Source organism: Dendropsophus ebraccatus, chromosome 4 (genome assembly GCF_027789765.1).
Source record: "Dendropsophus ebraccatus isolate aDenEbr1 chromosome 4, aDenEbr1.pat, whole genome shotgun sequence".
Taxonomy (NCBI): domain Eukaryota; kingdom Metazoa; phylum Chordata; class Amphibia; order Anura; family Hylidae; genus Dendropsophus; species Dendropsophus ebraccatus.
In genome coordinates this window covers 169,734,842-169,748,317 of record NC_091457.1, presented here as the reverse complement: position 1 = coordinate 169,748,317, position 13,476 = coordinate 169,734,842, and the positions used below count along the sequence as shown (strand labels likewise).

General features: G+C 46.2%; 1 protein-coding gene across 6 annotated transcripts in view; it reads right to left on the bottom strand.

Annotated features, from left to right (window-relative positions):
• The window catches only part of DPYD (dihydropyrimidine dehydrogenase), an 850,395-nt gene that overhangs the window by 40,753 nt on the left and 796,166 nt on the right, over positions 1-13,476 (bottom strand). The window lies entirely within an intron of this gene.

Genomic DNA, 13,476 nt, shown 5'->3' with positions numbered 1-13,476 from the left:
ACATTACATACAGAGTGACCTGATATATTCTATACATTACATACAGAGGGACCTGATATATTCTATACATTACATACAGAGTGACCACATATATTCTATACATTACATACAGAGGGACCTGATATATTCTATATACATTACATACAGAGTGACCTGATATATTCTATACATTACATACAGAGTGACCACATATATTCTATACATTACATACAGAGGGACCTGATATATTCTATATACATTACATACAGAGTGACCTGATATATTCTATATACATTACATACAGAGGGACCTGATATATTCTATACATTACATACAGAGGGACCTGATATATTCTATATACATTACATACAGAGTGACCTGATATATTCTATACATTACATACAGAGTGACCTGATATATTCTATAGACATTACATACAGAGTGACCTGATATATTCTATACATTACATACAGAGTGACCTGATATATTCTATACATTACATACAGAGTGACCTGATATATTCTATAGACATTACATACAGAGTGACCTGATATATTCTATACATTACATACAGAGTGACCTGATATATTCTATACATTACATACAGAGTGACCTGATATATTCTATACATTACATACAGAGGGACCTGATATATTCTATACATTACATACAGAGTGACCACATATATTCTATACATTACATACAGAGGGACCTGATATATTCTATATACATTACATACAGAGTGACCTGATATATTCTATACATTACATACAGAGTGACCACATATATTCTATACATTACATACAGAGTGACCTGATATATTCTATAGACATTACATACAGAGTGACCTGATATATTCTATATACATTACATACAGAGTGACCTGATATATTGTATAGACATTACATACAGAGTGACCTGATATATTCTATACATTACATACAGAGTGACCTGATATATTCTATACATTACATACAGAGTGACCTGATATATTCTATATACATTACATACAGAGTGAACTTTTTCAAGTGATTATTTCTGTTAAATTTGATGATTATGGATTACAGCAAAGAAAAACCCATAAGTCAATATTTCAGAAAATTAGAATATTATATAAAACCAACTAAAAAAAAACGAAATGTCAACCAAATAAAAAGTGTCAGGTAGGGTACTGGAAAGACACGTAGACCAGTGCAGCCCTAGACTGGCACCCGCCCCAGCTGTCCCTACCTACTTGTCACAAACAGTACTAAGATTTACTGCGGACAACTCATCGACAAACCTTACACTGAGATAAGTGCAACATCGAACCAGACAAGACAAACAAACACAATATGGAATGGTCAGCAACAGCCGGGCAACGAAGGTACAAAATCAGAATTCAGAGAGCAAGGTCAGCGTACGAAATCCAAAAGGTCAGAACAACAATAATAATCAGTCAGGAGAATGCTAGGTCAAGGCACAAGGCGCTATCACAGGCACTGGACTGAGGTCAGGGGCTGGGATTTATAGTAGCAGGAGGCTAACTGGCCAGGTCAGCTGTCAGTCACAGAGCTCCCAAACATAATCACCTGCACGGTGCAGGACCCGGAAGCGCAGGACGGCTGCTAGGGACGTCGTCGGTGCGCCCCTAGCAACTGGCCCTGCCTGTTGTGAGGCACACCATCGGCATCCCTCACAGGTGAGCCGCGCGCCTCGGCAGAGCCGGGAGCCGGACGCGCGGCTTGATGTGTGATAGAACACCCCCCCCTCCTCTGAGGACCCTCACGAGGACCTCCAGGTCTGGTAGGAAACCTCAAAAAATGAAATTTCCTAAGTAAATCAGGGGCATGGAGATCTCGTGCTGACACCCAAGTACGCTCCTCTGGACCATTCTCCTCCAATCTCCCCTTGAACCACCACTGGAGAGGGAGGAGAATGAGTACTCACGGGAAGAATGTATTTTTTCAGCAGGCTTTTGTGGAACACAGGATCTAGGCAGAGGGTACGCGGAGGTGTAGATTTTTTGTAGATAACCACACTTTATCTCCTACGACATAGTCAGGTCCAGGACGACGTTTTTGATTGGCAAATTTAATATTTTGTTCCTGTGAGTCGCCAGACTCTCTGCCCACACTGTGCACAGTTTCTTTGTCAGTTGTTTGATGGACGTAAATTGTGTTTCGGAATTGGGTAGCGTGGAATATTTGGGATGAAATGCATAATTACAAAAGAACGGCGTCTGTTGGGTAGAAGCATTTACATGATATGACGTACAATCTAGCCAAGGTTTTGGCATTAGTTTTTTTTAGAGCTACTAAGTGACACATTTTACAGAAACGGTCGACCACCACCCACCGTACAGTTTTCCCTTGTGATGAGGGGAGATCAGTAACAAAATCCATTGACAGATGGGACCACGGATGAGAAGGCAAAGGGCATGGACTGTATCAGTCCTTCTGGTAGTGATCTCGGGGTCTTGGCCCGAGCACATATTTCACAAGCCTTAACAAACTCGGACACATCTTTTTGCCACGTGGGCCACCAGCAGGAATGGGACAGCAGGTATCCCGTAGAGGCAGTCCCTGGATGACCTGCTAGATTGGATGCATGAACCACTTTTAGAACCTCTAACCTTAAATTTAGAGGTAGAAACAATTTACTAGGAGGGACACCCGGTGGTGCACTGCCCTGAGAGTTCAGGATGACATTGGAAAGATCCACAGTCATGCTAGCAAGAACTGTACCAGGGGTTAAAATGGTTTCCGGTTTCTCCTAAGTGATTCTACTATCACCAAAACTTCTGGAGAAGGCGTCGGCTTTGACATTTCTATTCCCCGGGCAATATGTAACCACAAAATCAAAGTGGGTAAAAAAGAGTGCCCAGTGGGCTTGTCAGGGGTTTAGACTTTTGGCCTTGTCCAGATACAGCAGGTTTTTATGGTCCAAGAGGACAGTGATCTGACACCGGGCTCCCTCCAGGAAATGTCTCCATTCTTCCAGGGCCCATTTAATGGCTTACAGTTCTCTATTACCGACATCATAATTACGTTCAGAACTGGAGAATTTCCTGGAGAAGAAGGCCACCGGGCACATGTTGGTATATGGTTCTCTACTTTGGGATAGAACCGCTCCTACACCTGACTCGGAGGCATCAACCTCAATGACAAACAGAAGTTCCGAATCAGGGTATACCAACACAGGAGCTGAGGAGAAGCTGCTCTTAAGCTGATTAAAGGCAACTTCTGCCTTCGGCGACCAGGGAATTAGGTTCGGACCTTTCTTTGTAAGGGGGTCTAATGTGTCCTTTTTTCAGGCTGTCCTGAATGTAGTTGCGCATTGACTCTCGGTCTGGGGGGGACAGGTTAAAAATACGCCCCTTAGGGTACCTGGCCCCAGACACGAGATGAATGGCGCAATCATATGGGCGTGTAGGGGCAAGGCATCAGCAACAGCTTCATTGAAAACATCAACATAATCAGAAATGAAGTCTGGAATTTGAGACGAGTCCTGAACAGAACATACCATGGGCACCACGCAGGAGAGATGAGAACCACAAGAATCACCCCACTTGACTAGTTCCGTGGTTCTCCAGTCAAACATAGGGTTATGTTGACGCAGCCATGACAAACTTAAAATGATATCTGTTGCTAGATGCTCCAAAACAAAAAAAAAGACAACTGTTCTCGATGGAGACAACCCCCTGCACGGTGACTTTGGGGGTACGATAGTTTACTGATCCAGTTTTTAAGAGATTGGCATCAGTGCCCGCTACTGAAAATGGATAACACAAGGGCACCAATTTAGGCCCAACGAGTGGGCTACCGATGCTTGAACAAAACTTGCCCCCGAGTCCACCATGGCTGTACCATCAATTGATATACCATTATAAGACAAAGTAACAGGTAATAGAAATTTCTCAGAATTTCTTGGAGGTACCTGGGTGCCTAAGTGACCCTCCGGCAACGCAGTTGCGTTACCTAAGACCATGGGTTCCTCCTCCAGCGATTCGGGAGCAGTTGGTGCCAAAGCTATTGAGAACCGTTTGGGAAATTGAACTGACCCTGGCTTTCCTGGAGTCGCCCCCCACTTTTCCCGCTTCCTTTGCCTCAGCCTACGGTCTATGGTTACTGCGAGAGTCATGTAGTCACTGAGGGAGTTGGGTGGCTAACCATCACATTTTTAATGGCGTCAGTCAGTCCTTGACAAAAAAGGGTTCTAAGTGGGGAGTCTGGCCATCCAGCCAGGGTGCACCATTGGCGAAACTCCGCACAGTATTCTTCGGCGGTGCGGAGCCCCTGCTGGATGGACAGAACATGACATTCTGCCACTGGACTAAGACCAAGGGCTGGGATTTATAGTAGCAGGAGGCTAAGTGCTGACAGCTAACTGGTCAGGTCAGCTGTCAGTCACAGAGCCCCCAAACACAATCACCTGCACTGATCATCCAGGGGTGGTGAAGCCCCGGCCGCAGCCACAATTAACACAATAACCTACAGCAGGCGCGCCCCCAACAACCAGCCCCGATGATCACCAAGAACGCCATCGGCACGCCCCTAGCAACCGGCCCTGGTTGTTTCGGCAGAGCCAGGAGCCAGGCGCGCGGCTTGATGTGTGACAAAAAAAAAACTGTACAGTAAATGCCCTCAATACTTGGTCAGGGAACCTTTTGCATGAATGACGGCACCTGGACCCTATATACAATACACAAACCACACCTGGACCCTATATACAATACACACCACACCTGGACCCTATATACAATACACAAACCACACCTGGACCCTATATACAATACACACCACACCTGGACCCTATATACAATACACACCACACCTGGACCCTATATACAATACACACCACACCTGGACCCTATATACAATATACACACCACACCTGGACCCTATATACAATACACAAACCACACCTGGACCCTATATACAATACACACCACACCTGGACCCTATATACAATACACAAACCACACCTGGACCCTATATACAGTACACACCACACCTGGACCCTATATACAATACACACCACACCTGGACCCTATATACAGTACACACCACACCTGGACCCTATATACAATACACACCACACCTGGACCCTATATACAATACACACCACACCTGGACCCTATATACAGTACACACCACACCTGGACCCTATATACAATACACACCACACCTGGACCCTATATACAGTACACACCACACCTGGACCCTATATACAATACACACCACACCTGGACCCTATATACAATACACACCACACCTGGACCCTATATACAATACACAAACCACACCTGGACCCTATATACAATACACACCACACCTGGACCCTATATACAGTACACACCACACCTGGACCCTATATACAATACACACACCACACCTGGACACTATATACAATACACACACCACACCTGGACCCTATATACAATACACACCACACCTGGACCCTATATACAGTACACACCACACCTGGACCCTATATACAGTACACACACCACACCTGGACCCTATATACAATACACACCACACCTGGACCCTATATACAATACACAAACCACACCTGGACCCTATATACAATACACACCACACCTGGACCCTATATACAATACACACCACACCTGGACCCTATATACAATACACACCACACCTGGACCCTATATACAATACACAAACCACACCTGGACCCTATATACAATACACACCACACCTGGACCCTATATACAATACACACCACACCTGGACCCTATATACAATACACACCACACCTGGACCCTATATACAGTACACACCACACCTGGACCCTATATACAATACACACCACACCTGGACCCAATATACAATACACACACCACACCTGGACCCTATATACAGTACACACCACACCTGGACCCTATATACAAGATACACACCACACCTGGACCCTATATACAATATACACACCACACCTGGACCCTATATACAATACACACCACACCTGGACCCTATATACAATACACACCACACCTGGACCCTATATACAATACACACCACACCTCGACCCTATATACAATACACACACCACACCTGGACCCTATATACAATACACACCACACCTAGACCCTATATACAGTACACGCCACACCTGGACCCTATATACAATATACACCACACCTGGACCCTATATACAGTACACACCACACCTGGACCCTATATACAGTACACACCACACCTGGACCCTATATACAATACACACCACACCTGGACCCTATATACAATACACACCACACCTGGACCCTATATACAATATACACCACACCTGGACCCTATATACAATATACACACCACACCTGGACCCTATATACAATACACACACCACACCTGGACCCTATATACAATACACACACCACACCTGGACCCTATATACAATATACACACCACACCTGGACCCTATATACAATACACACATCACACCTGGACCCTATATACAATATACACACCACACCTGGACCCTATATACAATACACACACCACACCTGGACCCTATATACAATACACACACCACACCTGGACCCTATATACAATACACAAACCACACCTGGACCCTATATACAATACACACACCACACCTGGACCCTATATACAATATACACACCACACCTGGACCCTATATACAATACACACATCACACCTGGACCCTATATACAATACACACCACACCTGGACCCTATATACAATACACACACCACACCTGGACCCTATATACAATATACACACCACACCTGGACCCTATATACAGTACACACACCACACCTGGACCCTATATACAGTACACACCACACCTGGACCCTATATACAGTACACACCACACCTGGACCCTATATACAGTACACACCACACCTGGACCCTATATACAATATACACACCACACCTGGACCCTATATACAGTACACACACCACACCTGGACCCTATATACAATATACACACCACACCTGGACCCTATATACAATATACACACCACACCTGGACCCTATATACAATACACACACCACACCTGGACCCTATATACAATACACACCACACCTGGACCCTATATACAATATACACACCACACCTGGACCCTATATACAATATACACACCACACCTGGACCCTATATACAATACACACACCACACCTGGACCCTATATACAATATACACACCACACCTGGACCCTATATACAATATACACACCACACCTGGACCCTATATACAATACACACCACACCTGGACCCTATATACAATACACACCACACCTGGACCCTATATACAATACACACCACACCTGGACCCTATATACAGTACACACCACACCTGGACCCTATATACAATATACACACCACACCTGGACCCTATATACAGTACACACACCACACCTGGACCTTATATACAATACACACCACACCTGGACCCTATATACAATACACACACCACACCTGGACCCTATATACAATACACACCACACCTGGACCCTATATACAGTACACACCACACCTGGACCCTATATACAATATACACCACACCTGGACCCTATATACAGTACACACCACACCTGGACCCTATATACAATATACACCACACCTGGACCCTATATACAGTACACACCACACCTGGACCCTATATACAATACACACACCACACCTGGACCCTATATACAATATACACCACACCTGGACCCTATATACAATACACACACCACACCTGGACCCTATATACAATACACACACCACACCTGGACCCTATATACAATACACACCACACCTGGACCCTATATACAGTACACACCACACCTGGACCCTATATACAGTACACACCACACCTGGACCCTATATACAATACACACACCACACCTGGACCCAATATACAATACACACCACACCTGGACCCTATATACAGTACACACCACACCTGGACCCTATATACAATACACACCACACCTGGACCCTATATACAATATACACCACACCTGGACCCTATATACAATATACACCACACCTGGACCCTATATACAATACACACACCACACCTGGACCCTATATACAATACACACCACACCTGGACCCTATATACAGTACACACCACACCTGGACCCTATATACAGTACACACCACACCTGGACCCTATATACAGTACACACCACACCTGGACCCTATATACAATACACACCACCCTGGACCCTATATACAATATACACCACACCTGGACCCTATATACAGTACACACCACACCTGGACCCTATATACAATACACACACCACACCTGGACCCTATATACAATATACACCACACCTGGACCCTATATACAATACACACACCACACCTGGACCCTATATACAATACACACACCACACCTGGACCCTATATACAATATACACCACACCTGGACCCTATATACAATATACACCACACCTGGACCCTATATACAATACACACACCACACCTGGACCCTATATACAATACACACACCACACCTGGACCCTATATACAATACACACACCACACCTGGACCCTATATACAGTAAAAGACACTGACATGATCTCTCATTATTCTCTGACGCTCGGACTGTCACAGGACACAATCTTCAGAATAAAGGGGTTTTCTCTTTTCTTTTAAATCCTTCAGTGTCAGGAAGTTCTACAGATTTGTAAATTACTTCTATGTAAAAATCTGGAGACAGCAGAGAATACACCACTTCCTGCAGGACATACAGCAGCTGACAAGTACTGGAAGACTGGAGATTTTCTTTTAGCTGGAAGTAATTTACAAATCTATATAACTTTCTGACACCAGTTGAGTTGAAAGAAAAAGTTATTTTTGCCGGAGTTCCCCTTTAACTGCATGGTGATAACCAGTAAGATAAAGGGGAAATCGCCAACAATCGGAGGTGTCATTCACCTTGTAAGACCAAAGGAGAGGCTGAGATGGTGGCTGGGGAGGCCATGTCTCATGTCCTGACACCTATATACCCTGTGACCCCTATATGTTATGTAACCCCTATATACCATTTGTTCTTTATATACTCTGTGACCCCTATATACTCTGTGACCCCCTATATACTCTGTGACCTCTATATACCCTGTGATCACTATATACCCTATATACCCTGTGACCCCCTATATACTCTGTGACCTCTATATACCCTGTGATCACTGTATACCCTATATACTCTGTGACCCCCTATATACTCTATATACCCTGTGATCACTATATACCCTATATACAGTACTCTGTGACCCCTATGTACCCTGTGATCACTATACACCCTATATACTCTGTGACCCCCTATATACCCCCTATACAGCCAGGTGGTGTGATTTGGGATTTCTGCATTTTTCATAGTGTTTAAACCCTACAGAGCCCCTGCGATACCTGTACAGCGCTGTTGCCTATGCAGGTGCTATACGAATAGCAGACAGTAAGCAGTGGGAAACGCTGTGAAAAGGGAAGAGCGAGATATCACATTTTTTCTGTTATTAAATTAAAGAATAAAAAGAATAAAAAAAGTAAAGAAGAAACTTTAATAAAAAATATTACAGCTGAAGATTTTTTGATGATATTAATAAATGTTGGTAAATGTGCAGTAATGGTTATATACAGGAAATACAACCGGCGCGGTAACGGATTCTATACGGGAGATACAACCGGCACGGTAACAGATCCTATACGGGAGATACAACCGGCACGGTAACAGATTCTATAGGGGAGATACAACCGGCACGGTAACAGATCCTATAGGGGAGATACAACCGGCGCGGTAACAGATCCTATACGGGAGATACAACCGTCACGGTAACAGATCCTATACGGGAGATACAACCGGCACGGTAACAGATCCTATAGGGGAGATACAACCGGCGCGGTAACAGATCCTATACGGGAGATACAACCGTCACGGTAACAGATCCTATACGGGAGATACAACCGGCGCGGTAACAGATCCTATACGGGAGATACAACTGGCGGGGTAACAGATCCTATACGGGAGATACAACCGGCATGGTAACGGATCCTATAAGGGAGATACAACCGGCGCGGTAACAGATTCTATACGGGAGATACAACCGGCACGGTAACAGATCCTATACGGGAGATACAACCGGCACGGTAACGGATTCTATAGGGGAGATACAACCGGAACAGCAACAGATTCTATAGGGGAGATAAAACCGGCACGGTAACAGATCCTATACGGGAGATACAACCGGCGCGGTAACAGATCCTATACGGGAGATACAACCGGCGCGGTAACAGATCCTATACGGGAGATACAACTGGCGGGGTAACAGATCCTATACGGGAGATACAACCGGCATGGTAACAGATTCTATAGGGGAGATACAACCGGCACGGTAACAGATTCTATAGGGGAGATACAACCGGCACGGTAGCAGATTCTATAGGGGAGATACAACCGGCACGGTAACGGATTCTATAGGGGACATACAACCGGCACAGTAACGGATTCTATAGGGGAGATACAACCGGCACGGTAACGGATTCTATAGGGGAGATACAACCGGCACGGTAACAGATCCTATACGGGAGATACAACCGGCGTGGTAACGGATCCTATACGGGAGATACAAACGGCACGGTAACAGATCCTATACGGGAGATACAACCCGCGCGGTAACAGATTCTATAGGGGACATACAACCGACACGGTAACGGATCCTATACGACAGATACAACCGGCACGGTAACAGATCCTATACGGGAGATACAACCGGCGCGGTAACAGATCCTATACGGGAGATACAACCGGCGCGGTAACAGATCCTATACGGGAGATACAACTGGCGGGGTAACAGATCCTATACGGGAGATACAACCGGCATGGTAACAGATTCTATAGGGGAGATACAACCGGCACGGTAACAGATTCTATAGGGGAGATACAACCGGCACGGTAGCAGATTCTATAGGGGAGATACAACCGGCACGGTAACGGATTCTATAGGGGACATACAACCGGCACAGTAACGGATTCTATAGGGGAGATACAACCGGCACGGTAACGGATTCTATAGGGGACACACAACCGGCACGGTAACAGATCCTATACGGGAGATACAACCGGCGCGGTAACAGATCCTATACGGGAGATACTACCGGCGCGGTAACGGATCCTATACGACAGATACAACCGGCACGGTAACGGATCCTATAAGGGAGATACAACCGGCGCGGTAACGGATTCTATAGGGGAGATACAACTGGCACGGTAACAGATCCTATACGGGACATACAACCGGCGCGGTAACAGATCCTATACGGGAGATACAACTGGCGGGGTAACAGATTCTATAGGGGACATACAACCGGCACAGTAACAGATCCTATACGGGAGATACAACCGGCGCGGTAACGGATCCTATACGGGAGATACAACCGGCGCGGTAACAGATCCTATACGGGAGATACAACCGGCGCGGTAACAGATCCTATACGGGAGATACAACCGGCACGGTAACAGATCCTATACGGGAGATACAACCGGCGCGGTAACAGATCCTATACGGGAGATACAACCGGCATGGTAACGGATTCTATAGGGGAGATACAACCGGCACGGTAACAGATTCTATAGGGGAGATACAACCGGCGCGGTAACAGATTCTATAGGGGACATACAACCGGCACGGTAACGGATCCTATACGACAGATACAACCGGCGCGGTAACAGATTCTATACGGGAGATACAACCGGCAGGGTAACAGATCCTATACGGGACATACAACCGGCGCAGTAACGGATTCTATAGGGGGCATACAACCGGCGCGGTAACGGATCCTATACGGGAGATACAACCGGCGCAGTAACGGATCCTATACAGGAGATACATCCGGCGCGGTAACGAATTCTATAGGGAGCATACAAGGTAACAGATCCTATACGGGAGATACAACATGGCGCAGTAACGGATTCTATAGGGGACACACAACCGGCACGGTAACAGATCCTATACGGGAGATACAACCGGCGTGGTAACAGATCCTATACGGGAGATACAACCGGCGCGGTAACGGATCCTATACGACAGATACAACCGGCACGGTAACGGATCCTATAAGGGAGATACAACCGGCGCGGTAACGGATTCTATAGGGGAGATACAACCGGCACGGTAACAGATCCTATACGGGACATACAACCGGCGCGGTAACAGATCCTATACGGGAGATACAACTGGCGGGGTAACAGATTCTATAGGGGACATACAACCGGCACAGTAACAGATCCTATACGGGAGATACAACCGGCGCGGTAACGGATCCTATACGGGAGATACAACCGGCGCAGTAACGGATCCTATACCGGAGATACATCCGGCGCGGTAACGGATTCTATAGGGGGCATACAACCGGCACGGTAATGGATCCTATACGGGAGATACAACCGGCGCAGTAACGGATTCTATAGGGGACACACAAACGGCACGGTAACAGATCCTATACGGGAGATACAATCGGCGCGGTAACGGATCCTATACGACAGATACAACCGGCGTGGTAACGGATCCTATACGGGAGATACAACCGGTGCGGTAACAAATTCTATAGGGGACATACAACCGGCATGGTAACAGATTCTATAGGGGACATACAACCGACACGGTAACGGATCCTATATGGAAGATACAACCGGCGCGGTAACGGACCCTATACGGGAGATACAACCGGCGCGGTAACGGATCCTCTACGGGAGATACAACCGGTACAGTAACGGATCCTATACAGGAGATACAACCGGCGCGGTAACGGATTCTATAGGGGACATACCACCGACACAGTAACGGATCCTATACGGGAGATACAACCGGCACGGTAACGGATCCTATATGGGAGATACAACCGCCACAGTAACGGATCCTATACAGGAGATACAACCGGCGCGGTAACGGATCCTATACAGGAGATACAACCGGCGCGGTAACGGATTTTAAAGGGGACATACAACCGGCATGGTAACGGATCCTATACAGGAGATACAACCGGCGCGGTAACGGATTTTAAAGGGGACATACAACCGGCATGGTAACGGATCCTATACAGGAGATACAACCGTCGCGGTAACGGATTTGATAGGGGACATACAACCGGCATGGTAACGGATCCTATACTGGAGATACAACCGCCACGGTAATGGATCCTATACGGGAGATACAACCGTCATGGTAACAGATCCTATACAGGAGATACAACCGGCGCGATAACGGACCCTATACGGGAGATACAGCCGGCGCGGTAACGGATTCTATAGGGGACATACCACCGACACAGTAACGGATCCTATACAGGAGATACAACCGGCGCGGTAACGGATTTTAAAGGGGACATACAACCGGCATGGTAATGGATTCTATACAGGAGATACAACCGGCGCGGTAACGGATTTTAAAGGGGACATACAACTGGCATGGTAACGGATCTTATACGGGAGATACAACTGGCGCGGTAACGGATTCTATAGGGGACATACA